This window comes from Python bivittatus, unplaced genomic scaffold (assembly GCF_059951505.1).
Source record: "Python bivittatus isolate LINGU-HERP-01145 unplaced genomic scaffold, Pbiv_v1 ctg000960_np1212, whole genome shotgun sequence".
NCBI lineage: Eukaryota > Metazoa > Chordata > Lepidosauria > Squamata > Pythonidae > Python > Python bivittatus.
Genome location: NW_028277124.1, coordinates 3,653,971 through 3,673,318, shown reverse-complemented (window position 1 = coordinate 3,673,318; position 19,348 = coordinate 3,653,971).

Below are 19,348 nucleotides of genomic sequence, written 5' to 3'. Positions count from 1 at the left end.
CTTTGATATGTGCAAGCAAACATGCTTCCTAGTAGTATAAAGACACACTTGGCTATGGGATGGATGGATGGATGGATGGATGGATGGATGGATGGATGGACAAATGGACAAATGGACAAATGGACAAATATTGTCAGGTTCAGCCCAAAGAACTCCAAGAGACAATACAAATACAGTTCTATTGCATTTATTAGCTTCAACCTCCAGACAGAAATCTCCCCAGACTGAACCCTAGTTCCCAAGCCAGCCAGCCACAACACCGTGAATTCCTTAGGGAGGTGCCAGCTTCATCTTCTTGAACTTCCCATGCTCCTGTTGGGGGCTAAAAACACGCTTATCTCCCTGAGCCTGGCCTTCATAAGTCCATTCCATCACAAATATGCAGACATGTTGAGGCATGGCCTTCACACCCTCAATCCAACACAGAAAGAGTTGTGACATAAATGAAGAGAGGGTTTCCACGCTTATAGCACACTTGTCTGCACCAGGGAGCCTAGCTCTATATGTCATTGCTTCCCTATGATCTTCAGCCCTCAACTATCAGGGTTCCAGCTCACATGAAAGTGACAGGATAGAGAGCTAAACTACCCACTGCAAAGAGTCTTGCTATAAGCATGAAGACATCTCAAGCACGACTAAGACAGGGAAAGGTCTCTTCGCTATATTGGATTGAGCCACAGAAGGTAATGGGTGAACATGGTTATTGTTTCCATGGATTCTTATGGGAATGGATTTTGGTATTCTGCTCCTATAAGACTTTGGGGCAGTATGAACTGTTGCACTTAGTTCAATAATTATTTTATTTTTTAATTTTTTCCCCGAATAAAACTCTGTAAAACACTGTGTTTAAAAAGCAGGTAAAAACAGCAGACGTTTCATGTTAAAAAATGCTTATATTATGGAAATTTGCTTCAAAGAAGGCTGCATCAAGAAAATTTACATGCAAACATATGTTTCTATTTTTTTCTTCTGTTGTTTTTCTTTTCTTCTATTTTCTAATCTATATTTCTACTATTTTTCTCCTTTTGCAATTCTTCTATTTCTCATACTTTCATTGTAATCTTTTTTCTTTCATTTTTCATAATTTGTATATTATGAAAAATAGAAATAACTGAATGACAAAAAGATGTACATGCAAAAAAATAAAATTTGTATTTGAGAAAAAGAGGTTCCCTGATCATTTATATTAACATTCATGCAAATAATGGGAAGATACATACAAAGACTCCAAGTAAGGAGACTTTGCAAACATAATTAATTCCAAAATTTTCTACATTTCTCTCAAAATCTGTTAGAGAAGTTGAAACACTGCCCTAATGTTGCAGACAGTAAAGCGAAACCAGATTTTTACTTATCTGCATATCCATAAAGTGGATAAAACCAAATGATGTTATAGCTTAATACTTCGGATAAAGCCTAAGTAATATCATAGTGCTGCTCATTATATTTCTTCCATTAAAATCAATGGACTTGAAAAAAAGAGCTTCACTCTGGCTGGATCATGCCCTCAGCACTTATCTTCTTATTTACACTGGAGTGTGTAAGAGAGCGTGCATGCACAAGAAAAAGCACTGTTAGCTCAATTCCCATTCCCATATTTGTCCAAGGAGAGAAGAAAAAGGGAGTACTTTAATAAACCCCATTTATCAGACCAAAGTCCTTGAAGCTTTCCAATCAGGGCTCTTCCAAATGCTAACATTTCCTTCTTAGGAGTCAAAGCAGTTGTTCTACAGCAATCCAATGAAGATAGTGGTCTGATGAGAGTGATTGATCTGAAAGACAATTTGAATGGAGGATGCTGTGTACATCCTCTAAATGATGCCACGCTGACAGTTCCAACAACCTTCTCATGATATATCACTAGAAGAAGCCAAGAACAGTAAATTTAACAAGTGGAATTGTCTCTATCACATAGCTCATTTCTCCTAAATGGGCATCCTAAAAAAAAAAAAACCAAAACACTGCTGTTTAATGTCTGTCTGTCTGTCTGTCTATCTATCTATCTATCTAAAAATTCTGCATTCACACTCTCCAAAGCTTTCCAAAAGATTACTTTTCAAAAAAAGTAGCAGCATATAAATGTAATAAAATCAGAGATGCACACTCATTTGGTGTCTTTGTCCTGTCAAGGTGTGAATGATTTTAAATTCTCCCTAAATATAAATTCATGTAACACATGAATGCCAAACTTCATGGTAGAAAATAACATCAGAGTCTTAATACCACAGAACAAAAATCCTCTTGTTCTCATGGAGATCCTCACAAAGGCATCCAGAACAAGCCAAGATTTTAACAAGGTGAAGAATTGTGTGTCATGACATCACAACACAAGCTCTGCCCCTTATATTCTTGCATGGAAAGTTGTGACACAAGAATGAAAGAGACAGTTGGCATTCTGATATTGAAACACACATTTGCTTGCACTGCAGATGCCCAAGGATCATCACTCCATAGATGAGCAAAACTGCCTTGCAGAATATAGGCAATACCTGAGCTCATATGGACATGATTCATCGATAAGATGTATATGCCCCAGATTCTAATAGTCTTTCCAAGTATGAACCCTAAATTCATACCAGTCCCATTGCCACAGAATAGTCTGGATATATGCCCATCTCCCTCCACCTTTAACAAGTGGTGAGTGGCAGCATTCTGCATTGGTTAAAGATACTACTTTGAGGGAAGCCCATTGATTGAATCAACGATTGATTGATCTTCTCCTTTTCCTGCTAACTGGCACACATCCTTCTCTCTCTCTTTCCTTCCCCCTCATCTCTACCTTTGTCTCTCTATCTTATTCTATGTTCCATTTTCCCCCACAACAAATCTGGGATACAAATTGGACTGAGAGAGGGGGGCTGAGAGAAATTCACCAAGCATATTTCTATGGCTAAGCAAAGACTTGAACCTCAGTCTCCTCATACTAGTGCAATTAGTCTAATGCCTTAGCTATCACACACCACATGACAGTGTCAAACTTTTTCTTTTGGAAGAGATGGAGCCTGTGACAAATGAAACACTTTAAACTGCTGTGGGGTCCATGGATACTTTTCCACTCTTACCCTGATTAGATATCTCAAGAACAATCATCTTTTCCAGAGAGGCAAGATTAGCCACCAGGATTATCTCCCACCTCCATGTTTTTTCTGGATTCAGTTTCAGTGTGTTCAGCATGACTACAGTTTCTGAATGTGCAGATGTAGAATTAACATGCTACCCCTGACTGTGTCCCCACACAGATCTAATCAAGGCCCAGTCCTACACTGGCAATGTGTAGACATTGCTGCCCAGTACCTTGGAGGGAAGTTAGGTGACTGGAAGTGACTGTGAGAAGAAGCAATAGAGACAGGATAAGCTTCAGCAATGAGGACAGTACACTTTATGCAGGCATTGTTTTCCTTCAGCTCCAGAAAGTATGGATAGCATTTAAACTCCAAAGTGGGGGAAGGCCCTCAGAATGCTTAAGCTAATTAAAGAAGTAGAATTAGGTGTCATCTGCAAGCTGATGCTTATACATTCAGAGCTTTGAAGTTTGAATAATCTGTCCCACAGATTTAATGCAGAAGTTAAATAGAGGCAGTAATAAAGCCAAGGCCAAGGACACATTATGTGTGCTGTTCTAGTACCGCTCATCTCAGCCCATTGAAAATGCTGCAGGAGGAGGACAAAGCATGATACACGCTAATTATTCAACTCATTTAACAGCTGATTTATGCATTCCAGAGGCATTTCATGAGTAGGCATGTTTACAGGTCCCTGTGGAGGGGGCAAGTGATAAAAAATGCACCGTCTCATCTCCTTAGGTCTGATATAGGGATGCAAATATGAAAGGATGGTGCTTGCATTGTGATGGCATGGCATATATGTCTTCTCCTTCTCCTTCTCCTTCTCCTTCTCCTTCTCCTTCTCCTTCTCCTTCTCCTTCTCCTTCTCCTTCTCCTTCTCCTTCTCCTTCTCCTTCTCCTTCTCCTTCTCCTTCTCCTTCTCCTTCTCCTTCCCCTTCTTTCTCTTTCTCCTTCTCCTACTCCTTCTTTCATGGTGGGATTGCATCATGATGACACTGCATCATGCCTAACAGTGGACACTTATTAGTAAGATACAAATGAGGAATTGAACACTATATGCTGAACACTATATCAAAGGTCACTTAATGTCGATAAATTATTAAGTGAACTCCCAGCTTTCTTCATCTCTCCCAAGAGTGTCTCTTACATTGCATGGCAGTCATAATATATAAACAATATGCCTGTAGACATCTCTTCGATACTTGATTTCCAGAGTCCAATAGTTGGATTCTTTCAGGTCTCTTGTAACAGAAGGAATATTAATGACAACAACAACAACAAAAAGGCATGTTAAAGCTGCTCTAAAAATGATTGAAAATGAAATCTGAATGTATAAGCATATATCAGAAATTATCTGCTGGTCCCCAGTATGTTTCCCCCACACACACACACACACACCTGCCAATATACATTAAATTGACATTTCTATTGAGTTAGGCTTTAGTATTACTAGGGCTATCAGATCTAGGCTGCAGAAATCCAGAAGGCTACTAGAATGAGCAAAGAGTTAGAGTTTTCTGTATCTCTGCTGCCATCCAGTGATCATATGGAGTTTTGCAGCTCAGATCTGGCAGCATTAGTACTACATTAGCAAGATCTCTTTCTTGATTAGTCACCATTAATTCTATCAAGATACATGCACAACTGAGATTCTCCCTCCTGCCCTCAATGTGTATCACTTCATACTTACTTACATGACATATCTTTTTTATTATTATTTCTAACTGTTGAGAAATTAATTGCCTATGGAAGGAAAGACGACCTCACCCAATCCTTACTTAAGGAGATCTATAGAGTGCAGGCTTCCATGTACATATCAGTTGCTTGATCAGGAACTGCAGACATCAGTCATCTGGGCATCATGCTGTGCATCCAGATGCAGAGATCATTGATCCATACAAAATTACTTTCAACTGGATCCTCATCCAGATATGCATCATAATACGAATCCTTATTCATATTCTGGCACCATTAGCCATGCACACCTCCAGAACTCAAGTGGGATCAGAAAAAAATTTAAAAACCCTCCTTTGAGAATAAGAATAGGAATATAAACTCTCCCCCCACCCCCACTCCCTCTGCAAGCTCATGATTTCTAGAAATCCGAATATAGTGCTTTCTGTCAACATGAATATAAGATCATTTGAAGATAGTGTAAAGATGTTGTTATATATATAAATCTATTGATTCAGGAAGTGCCCAGAAAAGAAAAAGAAACTTTTTTATTTATGACAGATAGGAAAAATATATAAAAGGAAAATAAACATTCCTAGTTGTTATACAGATAGATAGTTTACAATTACATTAAAGAAAATGATAATCCTCTCTCTCTCTCTCTCTTCAGAACAAAGCACCCTGTATTTAGTTTGCAGCGTATGAGGTATGGTATGTGGCAACGTATTAGTGACATAATAAGTGGTTACGGTCAGAATTACATATGCGAGATATTAGAAGGGAATAAATAAAGAGTACATAAAATATAGCTTTTTCCTTCTATGATAGAATTAAGAAATTATATAGGAGGGATGGAAAACCAGTAGAAACTGAATAGCATTGTTAAGAATAAATACTTTTATTCTAATACTATATGTAATTTTAACAAGATATAAAATATGGAATTTTGTATAGAATATAATTAATTTATATTATATACATTTTAGCCAGTTTAGTCTAGTGGTTAAGGCACCAGGCTAGAAAGCAGGAGATTGTGAGTCCTAGTCCCGCCTCAGGCATGAAAGCCGGCTGGGTGGCTTTGGGCCAGTCCCATTCTCTCAGCCCCACTCACCATACAGGATTGTTGTTGTTGTGAGGAAAATAGGAGGAGGAAGGAGTATTAGGTATGTTTGCCACCTTGAGCTATTTATAAAAATAATAAAGGCGGGATTTTAAAAAAATCTAAAAAAAAAGTTATAAAGCTGATATAGAACGAAATGGATTAAAGTTTTTTCTCCAAAAACAAAAAGCCTGTAAAATTTAATATGAAATACAATTGATACGAAAAAGTTCTATGGATTGTATGACTACCAGTTTGGGCTTATGCTCCTAAACTCCTACCTAAAGATTTTGTTACCTATCCCATCCTCAGAGCATCCTCAAGGCACCTGAAGCAGAACATGCTTTTTCCCACTTTGTCCTCTCCACCAGCAGATCCCAGATGCATTTGGAAAAGTAAGATAATTTAATTCCACTTGTTGGTAGTGTGGGGGGATTTGACAGGCCATAGCAGGTAGCCCTTGCTTCAGTTAGGAAATGAAGAATGGGAGCAATGCAGAAGCAGATATATTAGTGCATCTGGCTGTGGTCACGGGGACCAGGATCCAGAGTTTACTCCAATTTGCAACTCATCAGCGTTGGCTGAAGCTGGGGGGCCGGGGCGGGTGAGAACACAGGAAGTGCAGGAGGCAGGAAATGCAGGGTTTTCCCTTAAAAGGGTATGACTCTCAAGTCACCAACTTTCACCTACCTATGAAACCTTGGGCATGTACTTGAGTCCAAACTACATGCCCAAGCCAAGTGACACCACACTTTTAAAACTAAAATATGTATCTGGTCTCTGCTTTTCAAGTAGACATAGAAAGGGCAAGTCAGTCTATTTCCCGCCCACATTACTTAAGTCTGCCCTTAAATAATTTTTGTGCAAAAATACTACCAAAATGCACATAATTTTTAAAAACGTTTTCCCAAATTCCCATTTTAAATCTATTTTTAATTTACGCCAATGGTTAATTATATTTAAATCACCACATTCATGTGAGTTAATAGGAGAAAGTCTGTACTAAGTGCAAAAGCTTACAGTTCTACTGGAATTTAGAATTAATATGAACATCAATTTTTAAGGAAAGAAATGAATGGCAAAATGGAAAACTGTTTAAATCAGCCCTTTTTTCTTATTAATTTGAATCACTTTGATTTAAAAATCAATTCTATAATCCCTGTTAATTCTTCTGTTCTTCTCACAATCAAACCCTTTTTCAATTTTATTTTTTGTGGTGAAAGAGGAGATTCTAATCTTCACTGTTGACGCTATTCATACATTCAACATGTGACTATTATTCCAGTTTCATTTACATGGAGTGCAAAGGGATGGTATTCTGTACATGGTATTAATTTGCAATTTAATAAGGTTAGTCATCTTTGATGCAAATTGTTTCCCACTAACTCCTACTTTCTAAAATCTGCATGAAGATGTTTTCCTTTGTTCTGAATCTCTTGGCTGAACTACTAGGCAGTTGCTAATGGAATTTCAAGCTTGGTCTGATCCAGCAAGGAGCTTCTTATAGTCTAAAGCAAGACTATATACAGGAGAACTGGACATACAATCCCTTGCTGGGAATTCAGGTATGCAAAGTATCACCATATGAGTAATCCCAACAAGTCCTGTGCCCCCACTGTGGAGACTGAAATGACATCTGTCTCCACAGAATATCTAGATCTGCTAAAGAGGGATCTGCAAAAGAAAATCCTTCACATGTACAATTGTACTCATGTTGACTTCTGGGTGAACAAGGGCCCTCACTATGCAGGACTCTTGCCTGTGTGGAAGCCAGTGCATGTATCCCCCCACCACCACTGCCCCCATCCCCCAGCATCTCATACAAGCCACCCAAGGATGTCAAAATGTGCATTGTGTATTATAATGTTATTAGGCAAATGAAGCAATCATGTAATATGCAATAGTGTGTCATGATACCTAGCACCAGAACATTTTTGTGCAATGATGTCACTGATGCATTGACATTTGCACACACATTACACACATGGACCCAGATACCCAGAGGCATACTGCAGAAGTTGATATAATTTGAATGGTATCCAGGTTTAGGTGGGGGGTGTCCAAGGCTTATCAGAAGTGTTTGCGTGCTATGTTTAGTTCCTGAGTAAGATATTGGGTATGCCATATTTGTTCAGAGATCTTAAATATATAAGAAAACACAGTGGAGGACTAAAGGACTATTCAGTTAGAAAAATGGTTACACCCTTTCTCTAGTATTATCTATTTGGGGCTGCCTTTAAAAGTATTTGGAAACTTAAGGTTTTCAAACTATAGTTGTTCATGTGATGATATGTGGGAATGACCATGGGAGACAGGTGGAAAAGCCACAGGCTAGACAATGGTCAGACAAACAGCAGCTGTGTCTGCAGAAGGAATGTGGGTGTGGCAAACATCTCAGAAGTGATCCTTCCTAGTTCCTTGGACTATAAAGGCAGGGTGGGGGAGAGATGTACTTTCAGACTTGCAAGTTTCTGTTAATGTGACCTTCCAATAAATTTACTGTAGAGCTAGTATTCTGGGTGTGCTTCTTGACTAGACTACCTCACAAGGCTGACAGTTCCCAACCTGTCAGTAGGCAACACATGTCTCCCTAGTTACAACTTCACAGTATGTTTCTAGATATAGTACTGATTATGATCTCAACTATCTGACATGATTTAAGACTAGGCTGTGTGTGAAAAATTGTGTGCTCACATATATGATCCTTAGGAAAAGGATGAGGATTTCTCTATCCCATCACTATGAGAAGCAATTGCAAAAAATGGGTGTTTCCTGTTTTGAATTCCCTGCCAAGGGAAGCTACATTAGTCCCTTATCCAGCAAAGATACTTGTATTCAAATAGGATTTTGGACTCTTGACTTGCAGCCAAAGCTGTATTGAATTAGATGAATGTGGATATTTCTTTCTCATTGCTCTATTTTTTTCAAGTTTTACTAGATAAATTTTAAGCTGCAACCCCCAATCATTTACCTATACCCTTTACCAAGGAGCAATTCCCATTGAACTCAGTAGGATTACTTCTGAAAAGAAATGTTAGGATGGGACTACATAATGCCCCATCTTGTCTAATTTGAATTATTCAAATGTCCACAAAGTTAACTTGTATACTTTTTACTAACAATGTATTTCTACCATGTAGCTTTTGAAATCTTCTTGGTGCAGGGACCTGTATATCATAAAAGAAAAACTTTCCAGATATTTCAACGCATCACTGATTGCCTTGCCTTGCTTTACCATTGGAGAAGATGTTGCTTCCCTTACAAAGACCAGATCTTATGCCCTGCAATAGGAAGGGTTGTGATATCAGCACATTCCAACAAAGAAATCAATAATAAAAAGAGAAATACATGCCTATGGAATTCACTCACATTCCTCCATTCAGCTACCATCATGTGGTTCACCTTCCTCTGCAGAGAAGTCACAGATCCATTTTTAATGCATTGAGAACTGCAATGCATTAAACATTTTCCAAAACATTCATTTAAAATGTAGTTAACAAGTTCCATCTGATTTTTTTTAAGAAAAGGAAATCAAATGTGGATTTTCATGTAGATGAAACTCAGTTAAGATCTTTCATTATAAAACTACATGTTAGACTCAACTTTTGTCATCTTTTTTCTTCTTTAAAATTAAGATAGATATCATCTTTCCATTTCATGTATGTGCAGTTGTGTGTGTATGCAAAAGTGTATGTTTGTATCTCTCCATATACAGGTACAATCTATATAGAAAGTCATTTTGCTCACTTTAATTCAGGCATTATCTGTAGCATTTATTTTATTATAATGTCATATTGAATGTAATTTTTCTAAAAAATAAAAATATTATTCACTGTACAAATTTGCTCAATAGAATTTCTCTCTCTCTCTCTCTCTCTCTCTCTCTCTCTCTTTCTTTCTTTCTTTCTTTCTTTCTTTCTTTTTCTTTCTTTTTTTTTTTATGGCACTTTCTGAACAGGCTCTTTTGATCTCCTTGACTGCTTCTTATATTCTAACCCTAATCCTCTACTTAAACATTTTTCCTACATTTCATCAAACATTTGGATTTAAATTTGTCTTAATCTAGCTCATCATATTAATCTATTCCATGTTGTAATGCATGTCGCTCCCTTTCAACTGGGGAGGCAGAAAAAAAAATAAAAATAAAAAGCTTCATGAAAGAAAGAAGTAGAAGAGGGAAGAAGCTAAATGACACTTGGAAAATGTTTTGCAACTTAGCGTCGCACAAAAATATGAACATTCAAGGATTTGGCTTTTAAATGCCGTCCTAATTAAAAGAACGCTCCCTTTTCAGTGTGTGTGTGTGTGTGTGTGTGTGTGTGCGTGCATGTGTGTGTGTTTTCCTTGCCTGCAGAAGAGGCCTTATTCAAATGAAGGAGGAGACCTTTCACATACATGAGGCTATAATAGAGAGCTTAGCATAACTTCTACCTGATTTTCAATGCAAATGGCAAAGGAGAAGTTAGTGTGTTGATGCAGATTATAGGTTATCCTTCTCACACACCACAGACTCCTTCACGCTCTGGAAATATTTTGCTTATCAGCGAGAAGCAATGATCACACCTCACAGTCCCAATTCCAGGGAGACTCGAAAAGGGAGATCATCAATATTCAGATATAGTCAGATTCTCACAGTACCAGACTATTAATTTGCTTCTGAACTGGAAGATTTACTGTACGTTTTTGTAATATAAACATTTTACTGCCACATCTCAAATATCGGAGCAGAGTGATTAAGAGACCACTGAGCAATAATGCAAAGGTGAAAAGAATGTCCTTTATTGCCACATGAGCTTTGATACTTGCTTAATATGGTAAAAATAATTCTTGGCAAAATGCACAAACATTTTTCAATGAGTGCTAAAGGATGGTTGTATTGCTCACCCCGGCTTAGTGTGTTTGCTTTGTAGATTCAACAGTCACACTCGATCGCAACGGCAACAACTTAGATGGAAGCCTCAGGTTATAAGCTGCTCTATCTGAGCACATTCCTTTTTCATTTCAAATTAATCGAATGTTTTCAAAATTAGTCTGAGAAGAGTGAGGTATATTCCCAAATTAGCAAGAGGGCTCAGAATAATGCTGGGTGACTGGCAGTAGCCTGATTAAGCAGAGCTGTATTTGCCTGGCAACAAACAGGGCAGAGTGTTTCTCATTGTCAGACAGTGTCAGTTTATTTTATGGGCAAGATCAAACTGATAGGGAATGTGTGCCCTGAATGCTTCAACCTGGTCAGGGGGGGTAGTGACAAGGTGAGGAGAGCTCTGGCAATTTATACCAACTCACTTTCACTGGATAAAGTCCACCAAGTTTTTATAAGCAGCAGCCCATCTCTTTCTGAGAAAGTGTTGGATGTATTTCATCGTTACTCACAAACTGCCTGAGATCTGCAACATGTTCTGGCGGTGACCCCCCCTCAGCTATTGTACATGGTCCTGCAGGAGCCCCTCATGGAAAACAATCCATAATTTTAAAAGAGAGGCAAAATAAAAACAAATTCAAGTGTAACAACATGAAAAGCCCCAAGATCTCATGCTAGCACACCTAAGTCTTGTGAGATTTGGGTGATCTTCTGACGCTTGGCCTGTTATAGTTGGTGATTGGGAGGTACTATCTAGCAGCACTGAAGAAGCCATGGTACCTATGCGAGTGTCACCAACACTTAAACTGTGTTTTTAAAAAATAAATAAATGGGAACCCTACAAATGAAGATTCTCAAGATCTTTCTTCTAGATGAGGGATAGACAACTTGAGTTTTGTCTTATTTTCTAGACAGTGACCTGCTAGAGAGAATTGTGACTTGCTAACAATGTTAGCAATAACAATTTTGGTTATACTTCAAATGCTTCCAGGATAAATATTTCTAATATATGATATACAAAATATAACCTTAACAGGTAGAATTATATTTCTTACAACTCAAACATCACTTCCATTAAATTATTAGGGATAGGTAAATGGTAGATAGAATGAAGGATTGGGCAGAGACATCTGGTCCAAGGGACTTCCTTTTAGATGTGAACACAGCTTCAGGCTCTCCATTTATGGTTTACCGCAGCTGCTTTTCCTGGTCTAAATGAAACAAAAGCAAAATACAATTTTTCCCCATCAGTTTACGTACTTTAGTTATGAATTCCTGTTACTGCAAGACACAAGCAAATTGGAGTAGTTACAATAAGGAAGAAACCGTGGCACTATCTCAGTTGCAGATAATATTGGAGTATCCTTGATTTGGGGTTTCAGTTCACTTGGAAATCAAATGGAGGTGGCCCCTTCACTAGCCCTCTAGCTCTCTGAAATAAATAACATTTTAGAATCACTCATTAATTTCATATTCCTAATTTAAGCAGATCCAGATAATACAAATATAATACATTCTTGGATATAAAATTGTCTGATATTTATTATTAGCAATTCTTAAGATCTTTTTGAGTTCAGTGGGAAGTAGCAGTAGGCCAATCATTAGATTCCATTCAATCTTCTTTTCCATTATTTCTTTATACATCTCAGAGCCAAGTGAGTACCTTCAGGAAATATATAAACCTCATTCATTTGCATTATTTACCAGTAAAAGGCATCAATTAGCCTGGTGTAGATGCATCTCAATCATTTCTGAGTACATACCCAATATGAACTTTTTTCAACCTTTATTTCCATCACTTATTGGTAAGCAAATGAAATGCTTTTTATGAGGTTCATGTCTTTAACATCATTCTGTAGCTAAATGTTCATCTAAATACCTGCATCTAATCTGCATTTTCTGATTGCATTTTAAGGTGGAAAAAATGAAAGAATAGAAATTGAAATTAAACAAATGTTGACCAGGCCACTTTCTACTATGGCAGCATCCCAAATACAGCTCTTTATTCTTCTAGTAGAGAAAGCTGAGCACCAATCATTTACAGGAAAATAATGAGATCCTATGTGTGTGGACATCTTACATAGATGTGGAATAAACCAATCATCTGTGTACTCAAAGCATTCACAATCAAGTCTTTTATTTGCAGATGTCCCAGATGATTCCTTGTTCACACAAAAGTCTGACAATGTTTGGAACTAAGATCTAAACACACACATGGATACACATATTGAGAGCATAGTCTCTCTATTTGTTACACACCTTTAATATTTTTTGAATGGTGCTACTTTAACTGTGTAGTCGTTTAAATTATAATAGTTAAATCTGGGCATACAAATGTATTACCTTCTAAATTTATGAGCTGAGTGGAAGGTTCTGATTTTGGCACATCTCTAAATAGGAACTCTGGCATTCAATGCAATAAACTCTCTGCTGAACACAAAGGTTATGACAGTAGGTATTAATGGCCATGCTAAATACACTTTCCAAACAAGACGAATTATGCAGCAATATTCAGTATACCTGGAAAGGTCAGCAGAGAACTCATCTGGAAGCAGAACCAATAAATTATTTGTGTGATAAAAGCAATGTGTTGCCTAGAACAAAATGCACTGTTTCTTAACTCTGACAATTTATTTTCCTCATAAATAAAACATTAACCATCGTAAAACAATGTAGTGTGCAGGCTACAGAAATAATCTGAATTTTTTGCATGCACTTTTGTAATGGTTTGTAAAAGTGAGACAGCTTAAGTAGTCGCTGAAGTCGAAGAGCAGGCTGCACAGGTAGGAGGCATAATCTAGGGCTATAAATGCGCCAAAACAGCATGTTTCTAAGGACAGATTTTAGGGTATTATAGGCGTAGATTATTCCTCTAAGTCTTATGTGTAGTTCCCAGCACCTCCAAAAGCTGCCACTGAATGATAACTTTTTTTATTATGATAAGAGTGGGAAATTTTTGCATTCTTGGGAACTAATCATTTCATTTTCAAAATTAGATTTAAATGCAACTGCATCAAATGCTCTTTTTATTCAGGTTCTGCCCACTTTTATAAGTACAGACATTGCTTTCTGTATTTTATGATGTTTACCTAATTTTGTTCAAGTTTATTTTTTGTGTGTGTGTATCATCTCTCTCAAATATTTTTTTTACACTGTATTATCATGGGTGTATATACTGTGTATGTGTGTGTGTGTGTGCGTGAACTAAAAATGATCAATGGGATTAAAATTCTTTGTAAATATTGTGCAGAGTTGAAAACATGCTTATTTAATTACCTTTGTTTTTGTCATTTATTACTACTTTGTTATAATAGCTGTAAAAGATCAACAGTAATATACAGAGCTGTGAAAGTAAAGATAATAAGTATGGCCCTACTTAAACCAAGAGATAACTATCAAATTATAAGCACATACATAATAGGCACTCTCTATTGCCATTATATTCTACTACCCATCAATTAGTTCTATAATCAAATACATATTTTGGTGGGCAAAGCTCAGTAACAAACAGCGTTCATAGATTTTTCTCCCATCTAGATGGTAATATCAGTTCACATACAGTGGTGATAAGATGCCATAAATGACCATATGAATAGGCACTTAGAAGAACATGTCCCACAACAAATCCCTGTTGGACATGTATTAACAAATTAAAGCTTTCTGGTGGGAATGTGAATAAGACTTTTATTCCTTGCTAAGACTTGCAAAATCATAATGTCATAATGGCCTTATTGAGATAAATATGGTCTTCAAAGAGAAAAAGATATTTTGTTCAGCCCATAGTAAACCAGAATTAACAATCTAGGGAAGATTCGTCTAAAGGAGCAGCATAGATTCTCATTTATTCTGAGACTTAAAGCACCAGTGTTGCCTTTTTAGGAGATATTCCCCAACTTAGAAACTTATCTCCCAGATATTGGCTGAGAGATCAACATCTGCACCTGTACATAAAAGACCAATTTGTCAGTGGCTTTACTGGGAAACATTCTTAGTCATGCAGCTATTCTGGGTTCTACAGCACATATCCAAACACTCCCCTGATGTTCTACCAGTCATCTGACTAGCATTTACCATCTCATGGTCCCATGTTGATTACTATGTTCCATGGCTTTGTCCCATATTCAGAACAGACAATATTGACAGAGGTAAACCTGCAAGTCTGCAACAAACTCTTAAATGTTACATTGGATCCAGGTGAATTAAGCAATCTTATTTTAGAGCCTCATCCTGTTGTAGCCAATTTCAATTGTAAATGCAGAGGAGTATTGAAAAAGGTGGGTCAGCTATCCATCATGGAAGATTGATCATTACTTCTGAGCAATGGTGGTTCTTCCTACAAAAAGTTAACTCAAGACTCCCTAGAAGACAATCTGATCATCTCTGGTCCATAGTAATGCTATGGTGCAATTCAGATGGATCTGATTAATCCAGAGCAACAAGACTGGAATGTCCTTGCTAAGAAGAAGCACAGAGAACAGCTATAGAAGTAGCTAATGAGAACAACTGTGGTTTTACATTTGACTCAATTCCTATGCAAGCATTTATCTGCAGAAATAAAAGTAAGGGTGCAATCGTATGCAAATCCCCACCTAGATGCTTAAGAAAGATATCCATGTATTTATATTCTTATCCACAATGGGAATATCCATTGGTAATTCTTGACAGTAGATAAAACTGCAAATATGTTCAGTCAAAAATGTCTAAATCCCTGTTTGATTTTGCCTGGAGCCTTAAGCTGGAAAAGCAGAATAATTTGTTGACATCAGGCTATCCAGAACTGAGGGCTTAACTGACTGGGGCACAGAAAGCAATATTGATCAGGCAAAACCAAAAAGTCAACTTCCAAGTATTTATACTATACCATATTGTGAATCTTCACACCGGTTGCTTGTAAGATGGACATGTACCTCTGCTCCATTCTGTGCCTGGTGATGTCTTCAGGGATTCAGCACACACAGTCCTACTAAATCAGTTCCCAGCTCCCAACCTTAATTTTTCTGGCTCAGTGAATCAATGATAAAAAATCCATCATAGAAATGTGCTGATATTTTTTGTCACTTTTCAAGAATATCTGGTTAGACATTCTTCATTTCCCCTAAAATCACTTCCCTTTTACTCAGAATTTTCACTGAATTCTCCAATAACAACATTTTAGCCAAACCAAATGTTTGAAAAGAAATATATTTACCTTAAAAGTGCAGACTTCAGGAGCCCTCTGTAGGTGGACTCTGGAAATTTGGTGGGTTTTTTTTTTCCCCCCCACACCTTAGTAGAATTTGAAACATGTCCAACCGCAATCTCTATTTCATTCCTAAGCACCAGGAATATGCTTAGTATTTGAATGAAATTTGAATTAGAAGCTGGAAATCCTGCATACTTGCTTTGTGGGCACCTGCTACAATCTAAAAGTGGTTCTCCATTAAATGCTGACTACACTGTAACACAGAGTCATGTAAAGAAATTTACACTGGAGCATTAGCAGTGCACATTCATTGAAACTCTCAAGTTTAATTTTGTACTGTTTCTAATTTTCTAACTTTAACATCTTTTGTCTCATTTCAGATTTTTTTTGAAGTATCTATTTTTGAAGTATAATTTTAAATAAGTATCGTATATATTTGTACACATTTATCTCTATACTTGTCTACACGATTTCTAATACACACATTTTTATAAACACATCTTCCTTAATATAATATACTGTAGATTTGTATAATATTTTCACTAGTACAAAGTATACTTATTTATATTCACTTTTCTTTAATATGTATTCTTTGGTACAGAAAATTGTATTGTAAAATTTTAAAAACTGTATCTATCCAGGGACAATATTAACTAAACTGATGTATCCCTCTGGTCCTTTCTAGTAACAAATGTGCTCACTCAGTGACAATTCCCTGCTCCAAAAACGTTTATTATAATCACCTGCTTTGGATGTTATGCTTCCTGGGGTGAAGCAGCCAAGACTTGATGATTTATGCCCTGGTAATCCTCCAGTTAGTTTACTGTAATATACTACATATGAATCTTTCTCTGAAAATAATTCAGAAACTAGTTAGTACAAAATACTAAAATGCTGAAAATGCTAGCGAAGTGCAAAATGGACCACTTCTGGAAGACTAAGAATGGGCTTCTTTTAGGGTAGAACTATGTCTTCTAACCATAACCACGATATGTTTTCAGGGTTAGAATGACTTGTTTAGGGGAACATTCAATAATGGAACTGTTTAGACAACGCTTCTACCTTGGCCTAGCTCTGAGAAAGCATCTCATTGGTACTGCGACATATGCAGTCGTACCCAATCTGTTTCCAGTCTCAGTGAAGAATGCTGATATTGAATTTTAAAACCCGCTTGGTATGAAATTAGGGTACTTTATGTCCACTGGTTCCTACTGGAGCCTACTTAAGTTCTCCTGTTCCAGTACTGATATGGTGGATGATCTTCTCAGTGGGAGCATTGCAGTAATGGAACACTCTTTCTAGGGCAGTGTTTCTCAACCTCAACAACTTTAAGGATGCTGACTGGGGAAACCTGGGAGTTAAAATTGCTGAGGTTGAGAAACACTGTTCTAGGGCAAGTCTAGTGCCTACTTTGATGACCTTTGATGTCAGGCAACAATCTTTTTATTTCCAAGAGTTTTCCTTTAAAGCTGAATTCCAGCTAAATTTTCTAAGGCATTTTTATCTGCTGCATTAGATTTTATTATTATTTCCGGGCTTCTGGAGAACAAACGGCATACTGAAGACAGCTCCACAAAAAGCGAAGCTGACAACCATAGTGGAGTGAAGAGCCGGCAAGTAGGCTGGCTCTTTGATAATTCCTCTCCGGACAAGGAGAGGACTTGAGATGGCCCGCAAGTGCTCCAGACAGTTGCTCTTCACAAGGAAACTGCAAGGCAGCGGTCTCCAGTGAGTTTAGAATTCTGGGAGATGAGGAAATAGCCATCTTGCTAAAACTATGGTCAGTGCCTTTGAAAGGACACTAAGTTAGCCTACTTTCCTTTCTAATCACTTTCAAAAATTGCTTGTTAACTGCTTTATAGCTATTGAAAACACATTTTACAGCACTGGATGAGTTTCCTTTAGTTCTTAGTGAAAGAAGTCTTCACTACAAGCTTAAAACTTTTTTAAAAATTGGGAATAAAAAGCAAAAGGGTGATTAAAACATTGATTTTAGGCAGTTACAAACAGACTAAGGGTCCAGATAAATTTGAAATAAGATTTTGGAATTAATTATAAAGAAACCTTCCTGTGGGAAAATGCTTTTGTTTTGAATTCTTTAAAAAAAATAGTAAGATAAGAATTTAAGAACTGGACACTAAAGGGAACAAGAGGGAAGTAAAGATTATAATTAAAGGAGAAGATCACTCAAACTTGACTTACAATTACAGAATGAAGCAAAATATTTTAACATTGGACATACTGAAGGATATTTTTGAACAATGAACCCAAACGTAAATTTTAATAGTGTCTGCCTACATAGATAGACTGTGTTTAAAAGATGTCATGGAAGAGGAACGGGTTCTACCTGACAAGATCAAGACTGATTTGAAAGTGGGTTTAAAAATGACATGGAAAAAGATGTTACACTGGACATACAAAAGAAACATGATGATTTTAATGATTGAAAGGGGTATACAAACAACAAACCAAAAGAGTGAACTGGATAATTATCCTAGATTGGATTTACAAAAAAGACTTGTTAAAGTTTTCAAGAATTTTGTGAGAAGGGACCAAAGAAAAGAAATGAAAAGAAAAGAAATCAAGTTCTATGACATTATTTGAAGAGACTAAAAATCGAGATCATTAGAAGTAAAACAAAGGAATGTAAAGTTGGTTTATTTGATCAAGGTTAAAATAGTTATGTTGTTATCTCTGGTAACCCTTAATGGACTTCTGCTGACATCAGGACTGAAATGATGAGGCTTTATGGATTTGTTTATAGATAAGAGATGGGATATGGGAAGAAGAGGTCACTGATTGTATTTTAAGAGAAGATGATAAGTTGCTAAAATTGTTTATACTTTTGATGAAGGGGGGAGTCACTTCTTTATACATTTCTTTTCTTTTTCTTTACTATATTCTTACTTTTTCTTTCTTTTCTATTCCTCTATTTTTTCTCTATTTTTTCTTTTCTTTTTTGCATCTTTTACTTTTTCTTTTTATTCTGTAATTTTTTTAGTTTGTATGAGTTTTTATTGTTGTAATTGTGATATTTAATAAAATTGTTATAAAAATAGATTTTATTATTATTTCCATTTTACTACATTTATTTTAGGATTTGTCTCTCCCTAGTTACTGTGAGCCATGTTGGGAAAAGTTTGATGGGAGAGGTTTAAACATCTGAAAATAAATTAAAAATGTTTCAACTAATAAAAAAAGTATATCCTGATTTATCAGACTTTTGATGACTGATTGAGCTCAAATAACAGTCAACCAAACTATATTTAAAATAAAACTCAGAATGCAGAGTTTCTGCATATCTAACATAAATAGGAAACAGAAACTACAATATTTGCGCAGGCAAAAATTCTCACAGCAGCCTTTCTGATGTGTCAGACTACAGCTTCACCAGTAGCACATGGGAGTTGTAGTTCAGGGCATCACAAGGATATCAGGCTGAAAAAGGCTGGCCTGTAGAGAAGGAT